At 35.6% G+C, this 17,457-nt stretch overlaps 1 protein-coding gene and 1 long non-coding RNA gene across 2 annotated transcripts in view; both read right to left on the bottom strand.

Moving 5' to 3' along the window:
• The window catches only part of LOC119693848 (calcium/calmodulin-dependent protein kinase kinase 1), a 181,936-nt gene that overhangs the window by 79,723 nt on the left and 84,756 nt on the right, over window positions 1–17,457 (bottom strand). The window lies entirely within an intron of this gene.
• LOC119693849 overlaps window positions 642–17,457 on the bottom strand; it is a 41,744-nt gene continuing 24,928 nt past the window's right edge. Inside the window, exon 2 of the long non-coding RNA XR_005254675.2 lies at window positions 642–768. This is a non-coding gene — a long non-coding RNA (uncharacterized LOC119693849). The remainder of the gene's footprint in view (window positions 769–17,457) is intronic.

Raw genomic sequence — 17,457 nt, 5'->3', positions numbered from 1 at the left:
GTTAGAGCGTAACCAGGGAGTAGTGGTTGACTTTTGACACATCTGTCATGAATTTTATATGGACATGACGTATAATTAATAAATCAATCCCTGTTGGTTAGATAACCGACTATGGAGAAATTGGCACTTAAGGTGAAGTGTAAGGCCAACTAATAGCGCCGTTTTTTTAAAAGGTTTATGTTGTCTTTAAGTCAGAAAGAGCCCCCAGTGCCTCTGGCGGGAACTCTCCAATGATCCACTAACAATGTACCAGGAAGGACCTGTTTGCAAACAATGACTAATTGCTCGTCTCCTGTTACGGGTATTCCCCGGTTGATATCGACCTCATTGTCTATGAATTGAGATGCCATTTTAATTTAATAGGTCACAATGAGGCGTTTACTTCTACAATCGTCGAAACATAATATGCCCGTTTGGACAGCTACACAAATTTGCTATTTACTCTTGATTTACTTAATGAAATACATAAAAAGACACATAATCTGGCTTATTATTCAAAGGCCAAGTTAAAAAAGAACTTTTCAAGCACCAAAAGTTACTTATTGCTTAGATTTTTTATGAATTAGATTTGACAACAGCTGTCACCCAATACATGTTGTAGCTGTACAAACGAGCCGCTTATATTTCGACGACTGTAAGCGTCTATACCATTTTTGCAACACTCTGTAGAATACGGTTGCTGGTTTTGTTATCCGCGTCGGCATTAGTTTTGTGTTCTCGCGAGACCACTTATAGAAACTTGTACATGGATTGTTCATAGTTTATTACCTGAAACAAAAAAAAGTCATGTTACCTACATATTTTTTTAATATACCTACTATGTATAAAAATAAAGGAAATATGGTTGGGTTTAGTTTCTTTAAATATTGTGAGATTATAATAATTGGAAAAATGAATCATCGTATAAAATAGGTACCTATATCAACCGAACTTTATCATCACATATCCTAGAAACAACCATACTTGATGACGCAATCATACCTACTTATATCAAACTTGACAGCACAATACAGTTATTAAAAATAACTTAACGATAAACCAAATTTAGAATTCTAATTGCTCACACCAAAAAGCTGTTAAAAATTCAAATTTAGAAAAGAAAATCTTATCTTTTTTACATTTGAATTTGGAATCTGTTCAGTGCTGGCCGCAGAGACACGGCGTCACGGATCGTGAGAAGGGTTGGACGAGCCGCGACGGGAATAACGAATTAACGTCACTAATTCTGTGCCACTTTATTCTTCTGACATTTTACAAAGTAAAAGTAAAGCTGCGTACAGACCGGCCCAACGAACGCCCGACGATGGATATTTTATCATACATAATACAGGGCAGATTGCAGCAACGAAAGTCAACGAAACCCGTTCGTTGGTGTTCGTTTGGCCGGTCTGTACGCAGCTTAACGCAATTTGTCTACATTACGTTTTTTTTAATTGCATGGTTTTTAAACAAGTGCCTACATACCTACTGATGTTTTTGATAAAAATAGGACCCTACCTACTTATAGAAACCGTTACTTACTTAATTATGTGTTCAAAATATTATAGCAGTCATTAGTTATAATTGTCTTGTGAATAAATTGAAGGTCTCATTTTTTTACTTCTAGGATGATACATAGGTACAAATTATAAAGATATGTATTGCCTAGATTCAGAACCTTTCTCTCTTTCTTTTATCTTACATACCGAGCAAAAAACATTAACAATTTCGGACATATTTTTAGTTCTAAAGGCAATAAAGATTATTCCATTAAAATTAAAAGTTCATGTATTTTTTTATATTTTTTGCAGCCTAATCGTAATTCTTAAGTAAATATCAGTATTTTTAACTTCAAAGAGATTCAAACAACCGACTTAATATTAAAGAATGGTTTTATTTTCACTCGGCCCATCGGATTAGACCTACACGCATACAAGTTTTATCATTTACGGCCACTTGCAATTAATTTAGTGTTAAATCTCTATGTATACCATAAATTTATGTGAACTGACGTTTCTTAAATCTAGACTTAACATTTAATTAAGATTTAACACTTTGGTGCATGTCACCATTACTAAATATTTTGTTAAAATAACAAATTTTATTACTTTAATGTTTTAAAAAAACGGGGATATTTGGTGTCAGCATTTTGTAAGTGGAAGATTTTTAATGGCTTGTTCGTGTATCCTACTAATATTATAAAGGCGAAAGTTTGTGAGTATGTGTATGAGTATGTTTATTACTTTTTCACGTCAAAACGGCTGAACCGATTTTATTGAAATTTGTTAATTAGTTAGCCGAAACCCTGGATTAACACATAGGCTACTTTTTATCGCTTTTTTGGTATCGCAGAATTCCTACGGTAAATATTTTTAAGGCAAAACAAAGCTCGCGGAAACGGCTAGTTATGGCAATAAATAATTATGTTTCTCAGGGTCGCTCGGGTGGTACCTACTAGCTCAAACCCTGCAGCCTGCGGCTACACCAATCTACGTCTAATCCTCCGCCTTTGCCACACTTTAATTATTATTTCATGGAACTTCAGACAGTTACCCGGTTCTAGTAGTGGTGCTGAGTGGTGCAGATACAGGGTGTGGCAAAATTAAGTGGTACAGAAGGGCTAGTACGGGTCGCATTTAAGACGTGACAAGAGTTTTGCATCGCGCTCACTCACATCGCGCAGCCTCAAGACCGAGCGCGACGGAGAACTCTTGTCACGTCTTAACCGCGCCCTGTGCTACAGGGCCAGTAAGTCAAATCGAATCAATATAAAAGTATTTATCAAAAGCACAGTAGGGTTATTTAAGCAATTAAAATAAAAGATCTTTAAATTTATATAAGTAGTTTAGATCCAAGCTATGTTTTACCCGAGGGGCGAACCAGTTTGAGAGTTCACAGTTCACACACCATGCGAGACAGAGATTGAGAGTTCAAAAACATAATTATTTACAACTAGCTGTCCCCGCGCGCTTCGCTTCGCCTTAAAAAGTTTTCCCGTGGGAATTCCGGGATAAAAAGTAGCCTATGTTCTTTCCCAGGGTCTAGACTGTATGTATACCAAATTTCATTCAAATCCGTTCAGTAGTTTCGGCGTGAAAGAGTAACAGACAGACAGACAGACAGACATACACAGTTACTTTCGCATTTATAATATTAGTAAGGATCTAAAGCAGTACATCAAGTACTTACATATTGCAGACGGGTCACCTTTTCCGTTTAGGAGTAATTTGGTACAATTTCCTCATTTCCATCGGGGTTAAGGAATTAACATAAAATATTATTTACTTCCCCGCAGAAGTTACACAGTTAATTCTATTTGACTATCGTATATTGAATTATCAGGCTTGCGTGTGGGCGAAAAGCCTCTTTGGGGAATATACCTACGCTTTTAAATAAATTATTTTTTAATGGAGTACGAGCACCGCCATAAAAAACACCGGAAAGATTTCTGGTTACGCACGTAAAAGGTATAATCATGTATTAATATGTTGTATGTTGAAATATACCTATAATAATAATAAAAATACCTATGTGTGGACATTTTACATACGGCCATCCCACCCCCAGCTAGGCAGAGCATGTAATATGGGTATCGGACAGATGTTATTATTATTATTTAACTCTTTATTGTACAAATATTACAATAAAAGTACAAAGGGTGGACTTAACGCTAAAAGCATTTTCTGCCAGTCAACCCGCAGGAGGTACAGGAAAAATAGGTAATAAGGTGTACAAAAAAAGAATTAAAAAAAAGGAAAAGAATAGTAAACCTAAGTCACTTAATATTATACCTAATTAACCTATATAATGCAGATGTATTCTGTTGTTTCTGTGTGTGTTAGAAATAAATAAATTTTCTTCTTTCTTTCTTTCTAGATGTTGTACCTGTAACTGCTATGTTTTGTTTAAATATTTTTGATGTCACATGCAAGAAAGCTGGTTGTGTTACTTATTTACTATTTAGATATTTATTTACAGCGATTTAGGCGGCCCCTAGGCGATCAATTATATTGCGCAATATTATCAATTGTGCTTGGTTAATATTGAAGATTACGCAAACGTCATTTGGATTAAAAACTTATTGCACAATAAATATATTGCACAGTATTGTTGTTGTATTACAGTCGAGAGTAAAGTTTAAACTTTTACGTACAAGACCTATGAGGGAACACATTCTAACGGAGAATTCGCAGAAAAAACTTACCCAGGCTCAACGCGGATCATATCGAACCTCGACCCTGAGCCTCCATCAGTATTCAGGGAATATTCGCCAGAGCCAGGACCGAACCTACGTGAATTATTCATGCTGGTAGGTGACTACTTCTCGTGCTTTTTTAAGTTTTCACCTTTAGTTCAGGGTATCGGTTATTAAGTTGACAACTGCCATCAGAGGTGCGATCACAGGATTCGATACTATTTTCAAAACTACACTAAGGGTGGTCTTTTACCAAACACTAAACGTATAATATTTAAAATAGTATTTAAATCAAATTTTAAATAAATTTTGTACTAACTGACAGACGTATGACAGGCTACTAAATACGTTTAGCGTTTGGTGAAATTCCACCTAACATGGAAAAAACAAATGTCGCTTTTGGAACTAACAAATTTGCCTTACATTTTTACAGTGACAGTTGACGATACGCAACGTAAACGGAGGTTTCGAATCTTATAATCGCTGCACAGACGACGACACGGGTCGTAATTGTCGTAACGTTACCAATGGTTTCTTTCTATGGGATCCGGTTGGCGGCTAGCTACGTGACGCTCAACGACACGTGTAGTTTCGGAGCCTGCTGCAATCAATATTATGACGTCAGCGGCCAATTAGTACCTTTAGCTTACAGTAAGAAATTAAATGATGAATTGCTGTGATGTGATGAATTGTGAATATTTATATTTTATAATATATATATATATATATAATATATAATTTATATATATAATATATATATATTTTAATGTAACTTTGCAACGGCATTTTACCCATTACTTTTCGTAATAATATACCTAAGTTACCTAAACTAGGTACTTATCTGTTTTTTTTTATCGCAAAATCCTAAATCTTACCTTAAACTGTGTCACATATAAAAATTTACTCTATTAAATTCCTCCGTCGAAAAATTTAATCTTGCGAACCTTTTACGAAATATTTTCACTTCTGGAATGTCTAGTAGGTTACGTGATGCCTATATCAAGAGGTTTTGTAAATTTAGACATAAATTTAAGTAAGTACTTACTTAATTAATAATTAGATTAATACTGAACTTGTGATTGTATATAATTTTAAAATAAGATAAGAAAATCACTTAATAATACCGTCCGAAACACAGAAACACCCAGAAAACAACCGCTTGAAATCCCATTGGATGGGTCACCGTGCCATGTGTTGTTTAACTTCAACACAACACAAAATCTCAATCAAAACTTATTACACCTCTTTTTCATCAGCTACCTATCTAATCAATAAACAATATTTCATACTATGTATGTATTTACATTCTGGCTATCAAGACGTCGTTAGGTCCCGCTCCGCCGCATCTCGGCGTGAAATCGTAAAATTTTATCGCAGATTTATTTCCGTTTATTCCACCATCTCAACATTTTTGCAGCTGAACCTTTCCATCAGATTCTGTTCCTGTCACCTTTGATTTAATCAAAGCCTGTTGCATACGAGTGAAGTCTTGGCGTGTCGTATGTTACATCAATTACACTCGCGGGCAATGAAAATGTACCAGTCAAATAGCACCAAACTAAACGGAAAAGGCTAGCTTAATGACGCCCTCTGCAATATTGCATGCAACAGCAGATAGAAATACATATTATTAAAAGCTTAAATATTGTGTAAAATTTTTCAATTAAGTGGTTAAAAAAATTTTAGCCTTTTGGTGTTGGTATTATGTGGGTGTAACTTTTTCATTGCTCGCGAGTGTAATAGGTATAATCACTCTAAACAATATGAAAATCACAAGTACCTACGTAATGTATAGTTACAAAGATAAACATGCCCCTATGTCATGAAAAAAAATTCTCGTAGCACGCGTTTCCAGTGAAAATTCCGAGATGAAATGCGGGTAATGTGAACTTATCTTGTTCGCCCTCACTTTCTGAGCAACTATTTTGAGTAAACTGTTTATCAATCGTTTTCAGAGTCGCGAGCACAGGATTCGAAACCTCCGTTTACGTTGCCTATCGTCAACTGTTACTGTCAAAATGTAAGGCAAAGTTAGTTCCAAAGGTCACATTTGTTTTTTTTCCATTTGTTAGGTCGTATTGCACCAAACGCTAAACGTATTTAGTAGCCTGTCATACGTCTGTCAGTTAGTACAAAATGTATTTAAAATTTGATTTAAATACGTTTAGCGTTTGGTAAAAGTGACCCTTCGTGTAGATTCGAAAATAGTATCGAATCCGGTGCCCGCTGCACAGGACAATAGCCCGAATACCTACTATCAACAAGACACAATAATTATCAAGATGCTGTCAAACGCGTTTTAATAAATGTGCTTAGCATCCTTTATATTTACATAGGTACTTGAATTTATGCTAAGTTAGGGCATAGAATAACAAGTACAGTAGTAATAGTACTCATTATTCTATGGTTAGGGCCCTTATTAGATAACCTCACCTGTGAAACTGTCAGTAAGCTAAATACACATTTTTTTCCTAAGTTTGGTACCTATTTAAAACCCCACTCGAGCCAACATGGTAGGCGGCACAAAGGTTAATGAATTCCAAATTTATGTGTTTATGTAAGGCTAACACCATCATTTGTCTCTATGAAGTCCGCCCACTCACATCTACTGGTCAACAGATTAGCGAGACGTAGACGCCAGTCTGGTAATAAAAAGAAAGACGAAATAAATTAATATTAATTCAGCTACACAGAAACAACATCAAACAAGATAAAATGTCGATGGTTCTATGACCCATAGAACTGAACATAGAACTAAATAGGTTTTTATAACTCTACATGAAGTCCGAAGACATAATATCGACGGTGGAAAGGCAGAATGTTTGAAGCGCCATGACATAAAATGTTCACCAGAGCGATTTAAAGTTTAAAATTTTCGAAAAAAAATCATATCTCTGTAATTATTCTAGCTATGGCTTTGAAAATTAAAATACGTTAAATTTAAATAGTTTTCTATGTAATTCTGTATATAAAATGAATGTACATATTCTATTTACTGTAATAAGGGACATAAGACATAGGCATCTGAAATCTCAGTCAGGTAAAATTGGCTTAAACGACATTAACATTTTAATAAAATACAAGTAAAAACAATTTAAAGACCAAGGAGATTTAACCATCACACCAGCATAATGTTTTATAATAATTTATGTTACTTTAAACATTACATAAGAATGAATTAACCGCCAAACTAAGGCAATTTATATCTAAGATGAATGACTTAAAGAATAAATGAACTTATAATTTGGACCTCAGAACTCGAGAACGGTTAAACCGATTTTGGTCTAGAAATATTTGTGGAAGTCCAGGGAAGGTATATAAGGTAAGAAGGGTCAGCTAGATTGAAAACTAAAATTTCATAATATCTGGGGGCACGGCAGTGCCATCCTTTTCTCGAAGCATTATTTTATTATAAACTTTATTAACATATTGTTCACCGCGAAATCACTTTAAGATTGAGATCCAAGTGATCAGGTTTACTTATTCATCAATTAATAATAATAATTCAACCGACATTTCTTCGTCCGTCTCTATGCCACCATTCTGTCACCGCCTTTGTCCACCTTCCGTCCAGCCAAGTGTCCTGCCGACTCCCATTTCAGTTCAGTGACCTGCATACCGACGTCGAAGACTTTTGTCTTTTGGCAAATTACCACGCTGGGAATACGGTCTGTAAGCAAAATGCTCAACATGGATCGCTCCATAGCTCTCTGTGCAACTCTGATTCGGTGCACAGTTTCCTTGGTCAGCGTCCATGTATCGGCACCTATGTTAGTGTAGGCAAGACACATTAGCAATTATCAATTCATAAGCAGCGTCGCTCGCTTTAAACTATCTGTCAGATTCATACAAGATACGCTAGATTTGATAAGCAAGCGACGATGCTTTAGGATTGGTAATGTTTAGTGGTGGTAACCCCAAAGAACTATCACAATGTGAGTTAGGTCTCACCCGACAGCCGGACCGAGAACCAAATCGACCGACGATTAGTCGAAAATGGAGACACTTCTACATGTTAGGAATAAGAGGGTTGGTGATGTCAATAGTGATCACCACTTAGTCGATGGAAAAATCTGCTTGAAGATAGTGGGAGTTTAGGAGCAGACCACAAGATCTGCCAAAGGTGTCGTGTCGTGTAAATAAGCTGCAGGACCCACAAGTTAGAAGATAACTTAGTATCCAGATCGACAACAAATACCATCTACTAAGTCTGGACGAGGTCTCATTCAAAGATCAAAGGTCTGGCATCAAAGACGTGTTACTAAAAATTTGCGAAGAAATAATAAGGCACAAGGAACACTTAAAGAATGAATGGTATGTCTAAAGAAACATGGGATATGATCAACCATCAAGGAAAACTTAACGTCGAACTAGACGACCATTCTTAAGAAGCACTTGCGTACGATTATTTTCTTTGTGAACTTAATATCAAACGAAATTTAAAAAGACAAACACTGCTAGGGGTGACTCTATGTCCAGAAATGAGACCACAACCATCGGCTGCCATAGAAAACATGAAGGATCTATACAAAGCATCTTGAAGAATATTGCAACAAAACCCAGGATATCTCCTTGTTACTATGGAAGATTGACTTTCAAGATGGTATGGCCACATTGCCGAAGTTTTTAATGATCCTAACCACCACCTGAGGAGTTGGATGCAGATGCAAATATACCAATATCATCTTGTATCTTGATGCATAATCGTAATCATTATGATTAATAAAATCGGCAGGTCGCTAAGGCTAGTCAGAGGCCTTCGGGCGGCTTGAAAACGTCTGACAGTTGGGTTGCCCACTTACCCGACAACTCTCTCAGCACAAGATTGCTTGTGTTCGAGCCCACCAACCCGCGCTAGGCCAGCGTGGTAGACTAGGCCTAAACCATTCCTTCATTGGAAGGAGACCCGTGCCCCAGCAGTGGGGATGTAATGGGTCGTGATGATGATTAATGATGAGATTTATGACTATCCTGCATCTTGACAGAAATTTAAATATCCAACCCCCAAATAAGACGAATTGATACGGACCATACGATCGCTGAAGAGTGGCAAAGTTCGTTAAAATACTTTATTCTGAAAAGTATGGGATACAAACAGGTCGTGGTACTCTTGGTCACTCACTTAAAACGTGGCCTTCTATTAGTATAATTACCTAACAATTATCAAAATCGGTTAAGTTCATCCAGAGTTTTGCGCTTGGGAACACATTTTCGGTTAGATTTTTATATAGATAAGAAATGTTGTTTCTGACTAGATTTCGATGTAGCTTAATTATTTAAGAATAATTTTATTTTTTATATATAATTTTTATTTTGTATAAAAAGTAATGTCATGTTAATACATTAAAAATATTTTACATTAAGAACCATATTGTCATAGAAAAAATATTTTATAAAAAATAAATATTTGGTTTGATCCTTTTAGAGAAACGTTAAAATTCCCTACTTGCATATATACAGCAATTTAGAGGAAAGGATCCAAGTGCATATTTTTATTAATAACTCAATAAATATTAATTATAGCAACACTATTATTTAGAACCGTAATATAATACCTAGATATTATAATTTAATGTAGTTATCTGGTGATATAATAAAAAATATTTATAGTTTTATACTGGCGAACGAATCTGAACTGTCGCATAGACGCACGTCTTCTCACAATGAACGTCCCGGCGGGGTACTGAAGCGACACCTTTCCAACCGGTCCTATTTATATATTGGCGTTTTCACGCAATATCCTTCTGAATATAATAATAATATAACAGCTTAAACACCATAAACCACGTCATTGCGATTCTTTTGAATTGTTTTATATCACTTATATCAATTATCTACAAATCGCAAAACACCGCTTAAATGCCAATTGTACCATTAACCAGATTTAGGTAAAGTTGTATTAACCGCCAAAGGCCGCGAGTAAGACTGGCCGATAAAATGGTTTAAGTGCCAGTGAGGCTTAAATTACAATTACGTAAAATATATTAAGTGCTTTTTTGTTATTTTTGACAAGAAGGCATTTAGTTTTATATCCATTATGTTTTATTTCGCAATCAGGTAGGTCGCTTAAGTAACTAATGATACAAATTCACATTCATCTAAAATGAATTAAGTCACAGTGTTTTACTGTTTTAGTAAGGGTAAAATGTTTTATATAACTTTATTATTGATCATGTATGTTTGAACATACAAATGACTAAAAAAGTGGCTCTTAATACAAGAAAAAAGTATTAAGATTTCCAAAATCACTGATGTCTTAAGCGCCAAAAAAGTGCTCAGATCGAAACGAGACCCGCACCATTCGAAAGAGAAAAATCAGGCGATTCCAACGGTGTATATAACTCATATTCGCCAAAAGTGGCGGATAAAACATTCTGCCTTTCCACCGTCGATATAGAAAAAGACGCCGCCTCGACTCTCGTGCAGCGAGCGGAGCGCCTAAACAGACGATGGCACCCTGAAATTTAAATACATCTCGAGAAATAACAATCAATTCGCGGAATTTCGCGCCTTTAGACCTTAGTTTTAAAAGCTATAATGGAATGGGCAGGTTTAGCCGGACCACCAATCCAAAACACAATAAAAACTTGGTAAAGCTTTAAGTTTAAAATGATCAACTTTAGAACCGTTTTATTGTATAGATCAAGCGAGGGTTATTATGTTATTAATGAGTAAAGTCAATTGATGTAGCATCCCGTTATGTCAGGCACAAAGCTCTCAAAGAGAAAGCTAAATGTCTGCGGTGAAATACACGGTGATCCGGGGTCATTGACTTATTAAGACATACTCTAAGGTTTACTGTGCTTACCCCCTGTGCTACACCTATACTCCATTTGGCACACTAACTTTCTTTATATCGCTAAAGTTTACCTCAACACGCAGTAATTTTGTCAAAGAACTTTGCCAAACAAACATGAAACTATTACGGGAGTTGAACTGACCAACACGCAACTTTAAAGGTCAATGACATGTTGAGCTTTTGCAGCATTCGAGTCGAATAACGGGAACAGACGTATAAATATTAGTGTGATGTGATTTGTGTGAATATATCCTGCAATTTATCATTTAATTTCTTACTGTAAGCTAAAGGTACCAATTGGCCGACTACGAAATGAGGTTGTCTCTGACGACGACACAATCAAGTCGTTCAGCGTCAGCCGCCAATCCCATGTGATCAATTTATATATGTCGCAGTCATCTGGTTTAATCTCCTGTTTGATTGAACCGCTAGCCCGTTCATTAGAAAACGCTACTCAGTTGAATGACTAATGAACAACTCGTCAAGTGGTTGACTGTAACGTCCAACGTCTTGACTGAACGTTATTCAGCGAAGTCGTTAAATGGGATATATTATAGCAACTTTGTAATGTCTGGTTAGGATGAACATGACCAGACAAGAGTCAACAAAAAGACTATGTTACAAAGCTCTCATTTCACAAATTAACTAAACAATAACAATAAACGTACCTTGATATTGTTGTTCATAATTATCCAGTTTCAGCACATTTTTTTCTTTGAAACTATCCGCCGGCGGTGAAATAATAGGTAAATCCATGTTGTCACACTATTTTAACATAAATAACGCACTTTAAAGCTAATTTATTTGCAAAAAATTACAATACAAGTGCTTTTTGTGTCAGCTGTTCGCTGTTAGACGCCATATTTGTTTTATTCACCACCTGACTGATTTTAAGTCCGCTACCTAGTTGGACGTTTTGTGACGCTTGTACAATCAACGTTCGGCCTAGTCATACAACTGAATAGCGTCATCCAATGAACGGGCTAGCGGTTCAATCAAACAGGAGATTAAACCAGATGCCTGCGACATATACATATGCTCACGACTGTAATCCCCGAAGGGGTTCACCCGCTTTTCGCTGTACATTTGTACTCACGTGATAGGTCGCGAGCCGTATCGCCGTTTTTGTATTAGTACAATGGACTTAGGGCACACATCTAGTATCTATGTAGATGTGCAGGTTTCCTCACAACGTTTTCCTTCACCGTAAAAGCGATGGTATAAAAACATTGATACATGTCAGCGCCGAGAATCGAACCCGCATCTCTGGCGTGATAAGCGGGCGCTTAACCGACTTAGCTATCACCGCTCTTATATATAGATGTATGTGTAGGTTTTATGGTTAACCTATAATTAATATTGACTCTATAAACTGATAACTCAGTAAAACCGCACCAACAAGTTAAACCTATTTTATGATCGAGTTACGAATGGAATGAAACTGGTTAGGATAATAATGTTCATTAGAACTTATTGTGCTAATGTATTCATAATACTCGTACTGCTCCACTACTGTAACTGCCTCTGTGGTCTAGTGGTAGAAGCTTCGCTTCATGACCCAGAGGTCCCGGGTTCGATTCCCGGGTGGGACCATCAATTTGTGTTTCTAAATTGTGGTTCTAAGTTTGGTTAGGACATAGAAGGCTGATCACCTGATGTCTGAAGTGAACAGTGAAACGATCCATGCTGTCGGATGGGCATGTAAAGCAGTCGGTCCTGCGCCTAGCTCTCTCCAGTCGTGTCGGTCAATCCGTCCCATTGGGCTATTAGAGTGATGGAACAGAGAGTGCTCCTGTGTACTGCGCACACACTTGGGCACTATAATCTACTCCTGCGTAGATGGCTGATCTCAATTGAGATTGGCCGCCGTGGTCGAAATTCGGCTAGGAGGACATTATTATTATTATAATACTCGTAAAATTATGATAAGTTTAGTTGTCAGTAGAAAAGCTTTTAAAACACAGTCGCGGGCAATTAATAAGTTCCATTCACAAAATGCCGACACCAAATGTCAATAATGAAAGAAAAAAATGCCGGCCTATATAGTAAGTAGTAACAAGAAGTACCTACACAATGAGCATATGGAGGTATACCTCCTAAAACAAAATATGTATAAGAATATTAATCGCTGAATAATCAAATATCTTTCTAGAAAGCGTCAAACTTTGTTTCACTATTTTTGGTCTAAATATCCCAAAAATCGTCAATTTTATTGAACAATTAAAATAAATGAATATTTATGTTTTTAGAAACATCCCATTCGCTGTTAAACGTACTTCAATATTGCAGAAATTTTAATTAAAAAAAAAAAAATAAAAAAATATTTAAATTTGGTGCTATGTCACTGGAATTATTTCAATACAACACAATACAATACAATAATCTTTATTTGCACACCATAAAAAAAAACTTAAAACTAACTTAAATAACAGTGATGCACAAATGGCGGTCTTATAGCTAAAAGCTATCTCTTCCAGACAACCGTATTTCATAGCTCGTGAGTGTGTTAATGTTCTCACGCCATGCATCTGGGCCAATATTGGTATCTCCACGCCACACACGTGTTGCGTACTACGTAATGCATTCACACATTCCGACATGTGTGGTTATATGTGATGTGAACTTGATAATCTTAAGCTAACTTCCAATTTACTTTACACTCACGGGCAAAGAAACAGTTACACTTACAAAATGCAGACACCAAATGGCGTGATTTTTTTTTACTTTTAAATTTTAACAAAATATTTATGTGGTTAGTTGGTAATATTCTGAGAAGGCGTCATTAAGTTAGTTTTTTCCGTTTCGGTGTAAATTGGCGATTTTGTGAATGGAACTTTTTCATTGCCCGTGAGTGTATTTCCTGTGGCAATGAGATATAAGCTATTATTTATTTATCGTATGGCTTTACTGGTTACATAAAATAATATTAAAATAAGAATTTATACACGTCATTAAAAACTACAATTATTTAAATATGCTATAGCGGTATCTCTATACATAATATATAGGCTGCTAAATTATTAAAACATGTTTTTAAAACATTCGTATGAATTTTGTAAACATTTCTACTTTATTGAATCAACTCGAATCAATTCGTTCTGTAACAGATTCCATGTTTAATATTTACATAATTTACTGTAAGGCAAGTAATATCGGTTTCTTGGAATATTTTTTCAGGTATTTTTGACATGTCACTACGATACTTTTGTGCTTATCATTTTGTACCTACCTATAGTGACAAAAAGCTGTCAAAAACAATAGTTTTATGAAATGATTATAAAGTCTTGATACTATTGTATTCATCATCAACATCATTAGCCTATAGCAGTCCACAGCTGGACGTAGGCCTCTCCCAAAGCACGCCACTGGATGCGATGTTTAGCTATTCGCATCCAATCATTGTATTCATTCATAAGTAGGTAATACGTACATTTATCTAACGTAAGACTACCAATGACATTATACATCTGAAATGTAAACAGGATTAAAGTAAATTACTAAGTAATGATAGTTACGCAACCCGCATCTCATAGAATTAGTAGTCATGTGTGACTATGTCATTTGCCACTATGATTTGTCATTTGATTACCCTTCTCCGCTCGGCGCTGTCAGACATCACATTAAATTATAGTTTATGATTATGCTCGTCTTGATGTGATTTTGCAATTTATTTCTTTGTTAAAAAACTAGGTTCATAACGTATATTATTATTATTTTTACGAGCGCATGGTCGTAACAATAATATATTTCTAATTTAATTCATCATCATCACGACTATTCACAACCCATCACGTCTCCGTCCCTACCGCTGCAACACGGGTCTCCTTGATGATTATGCTGATGATGATGTCTTCCAAGCCGATTCGGCTACGGCGACTGCCAATGGAGATTTAGGCTTCGTTGGTGTGCCCGGATGTGGCTTATGTAGCATGTGTGTACTCGTATGTATGTCCGGGTCTCCTTACAATGAAGGAAAATATGTTATGTAGGCTTGTACACCACGCGGGATCAGTGCGGGTCAGTAGGATACTAAATTTTACACGTTTACGTCAACCCTATATACCGTGTGACAAACTTATCTGTTCCGGTGAGAGCGAACTAAATTGATCCATATCTCATTATTTACTAATGAATTGTATATTATTAAAAAGATTAGATGGGTTTATAGAAACCACAAGAGCGAATTACCACTACTGGCAAACTTTAAATCTTATAGAATGAAGAAATATTACACATTTACGTGGGCTGTCACCGGAACAGATAAGTTTGTGGCACTATACGGTTGTTGTATGTTGATCACGTGACTTTTTTACTATGCATAATGTTTTGAAATTTTTTTGCGAATTTTGAAATTCGGATTTCATTTTCGGGCTTAGATATATGTAATTTCCGGCTTAGTAAACCCTTTTTACAACACTCTGTATAAGTTGCTTTAACTATAGGTACCTACACTCGCGAGCAATGAAAAAGTCCCACTTAGGTACTTGTTGATTTTTTTTTAACTTTTATCAATTTGAAATATTGACACATAATTTTTGTGTTTACTTGGTAGGTAATATTTAGATGCGCTGTTAAATATATTTCAATATTGTAGACGGCGTTTTGGAGTTTTTTGGTTCTATTGTCACTCGACCTCTATTATTGCCGCGAATGTATAAGTATAACAAGAAAGATACAAGATAATGCGATGTAATACGATCTGTCGAAACTAGTTTTGAGCATTCACTGAGGAAGATCTCATGAATACAGAAACAGTGAATCTCGTGAGACAATGCCAAGACTTGAGGTTTCGAATTCGACTTTGACTTTGGGGAAATATAGAGAGTTGAATGTTGACTTTTGTTATGCAAATACAAAGAGTTCAATGACAATTGACAACATTTCAAAATTTTATACAGTTGAAATTCGAAAACCATTTAGAGATATGGCTCTAATATTCACAAAAAAAAATGTTTCCAATTTTTCTATTGATTTATTTCAGAGAAAAACATAAAAATCTAAATTATCATTCGTGACATCACGATGTGGCATAATAATTAAACGCGCTTTTACTTCTAAAACATGAACAAAAAAAAAAAACATGTTAAGGTGAAGTGCGGTAATTGCAACTATCCGGTAATTGCAACTAACTTCAATAACTCCCTCTAGAGTTACTTCATTGTAAAACGACAGACTAAAATCAATTTTACATCATAAAAGTTCTACCCAAAAATGTGGATGGCGCTGATAGCTCAAGAATTGTGGGAGTTATAAAGCTTTTTGTCATCGGCCATTTTGAGTCTGCTGGAGTCGGATGGACATGGTGTGCATTTTTATTTTATAAAATAGTTTTTAGTGGTTCCTCGCAAGGTTTTTCCAAAAAAAAGTAAAAACTAATAACGGTAAGTCATTTTGTATGTATTTGTTTTATTCTAACACGATTGTTTTCCGAGTTTTCTGTGTAGTTAGACAAAAAATGCAAAGTCTGGTAAATGCAACTATTTTGCAGTTTTTAGGATGGTTACAATTAGCTGCCAATTTTTGTATGAAATTGGAAAAAGCCAGTGATGGGGCAGTGAACATGAATATATCGATACAATCACTAATAATATAACACACAAATAAGAATAAAAGGCTTAATTCCAAATTTTAAACATATCTGTTAAGCATACATTTTTTTTAGAAAACCTGCAAAATTCCACCCGGCATCCTGCCTGCGGTAAATTCCGAAAACTTTCCAAAAAAATTGTAAAAAGGCTGTTTGATTAAACATAAGTAAAATATTTAATGTTGATTTATAAAAATATAGCTATTAATTTTTATCCCCGAGTTTTATTCTGCTACCATGGTCTTCTTGGCTTGTCGATGGCAGACACTACATGACTGTCGATAAAATTACGATAAAGTTCCCATCACTATTTTTGAGAAATTAGTTGCAATTACCAGACCCACGGCTAAACAGTAGTTTCATGCGAAATTGGTCGTAGTTACAAGGAGATAAGTGTCACAATCCTATGAATATTCTCTTAGTCTTTGTGTTTCAAATACACAATATACACCACACATAGAAAAATATGGAGATAAAACGATTAGTTGCAATTACCCGCCAGGAGGGGTAATTGCAACTATTTCTGCCTTTGCCGGAACTTTTGGCAATACCTCTTTATTCTTCAGAGTTTTTCTTTGTAATGATAGTAGAATAAAATCTACATAAAATTTTGTCTTTGGCATGATTTTACAGTAATACTATTTCCTTATATATAAAGAATTATCAGATGATGAAGTTACGACTTCAATATTTTTAGTTGCAATTACCGCACTTCACCTTATGTCACTTTGACAATGACAATGACAAACATCACTCAAATGTCTGTCACTTTTATGTGTCCTTGTCAATGACGGAAGTTCGTGATTGGTCCTTGCCACAAAATAAAGTTGAAGTTGAAGTTGATTGGTCCTTGTTCATGTCAAGTTAATGTCATCCAACTTTTTTTTTTTAGGTTAG

This window comes from Plutella xylostella, chromosome 16, assembly GCF_932276165.1.
Source record: "Plutella xylostella chromosome 16, ilPluXylo3.1, whole genome shotgun sequence".
NCBI lineage: Eukaryota > Metazoa > Arthropoda > Insecta > Lepidoptera > Plutellidae > Plutella > Plutella xylostella.
Note: the sequence above shows the minus strand (reverse complement) of the source record. Positions and strands in the feature narration are given on the sequence as shown.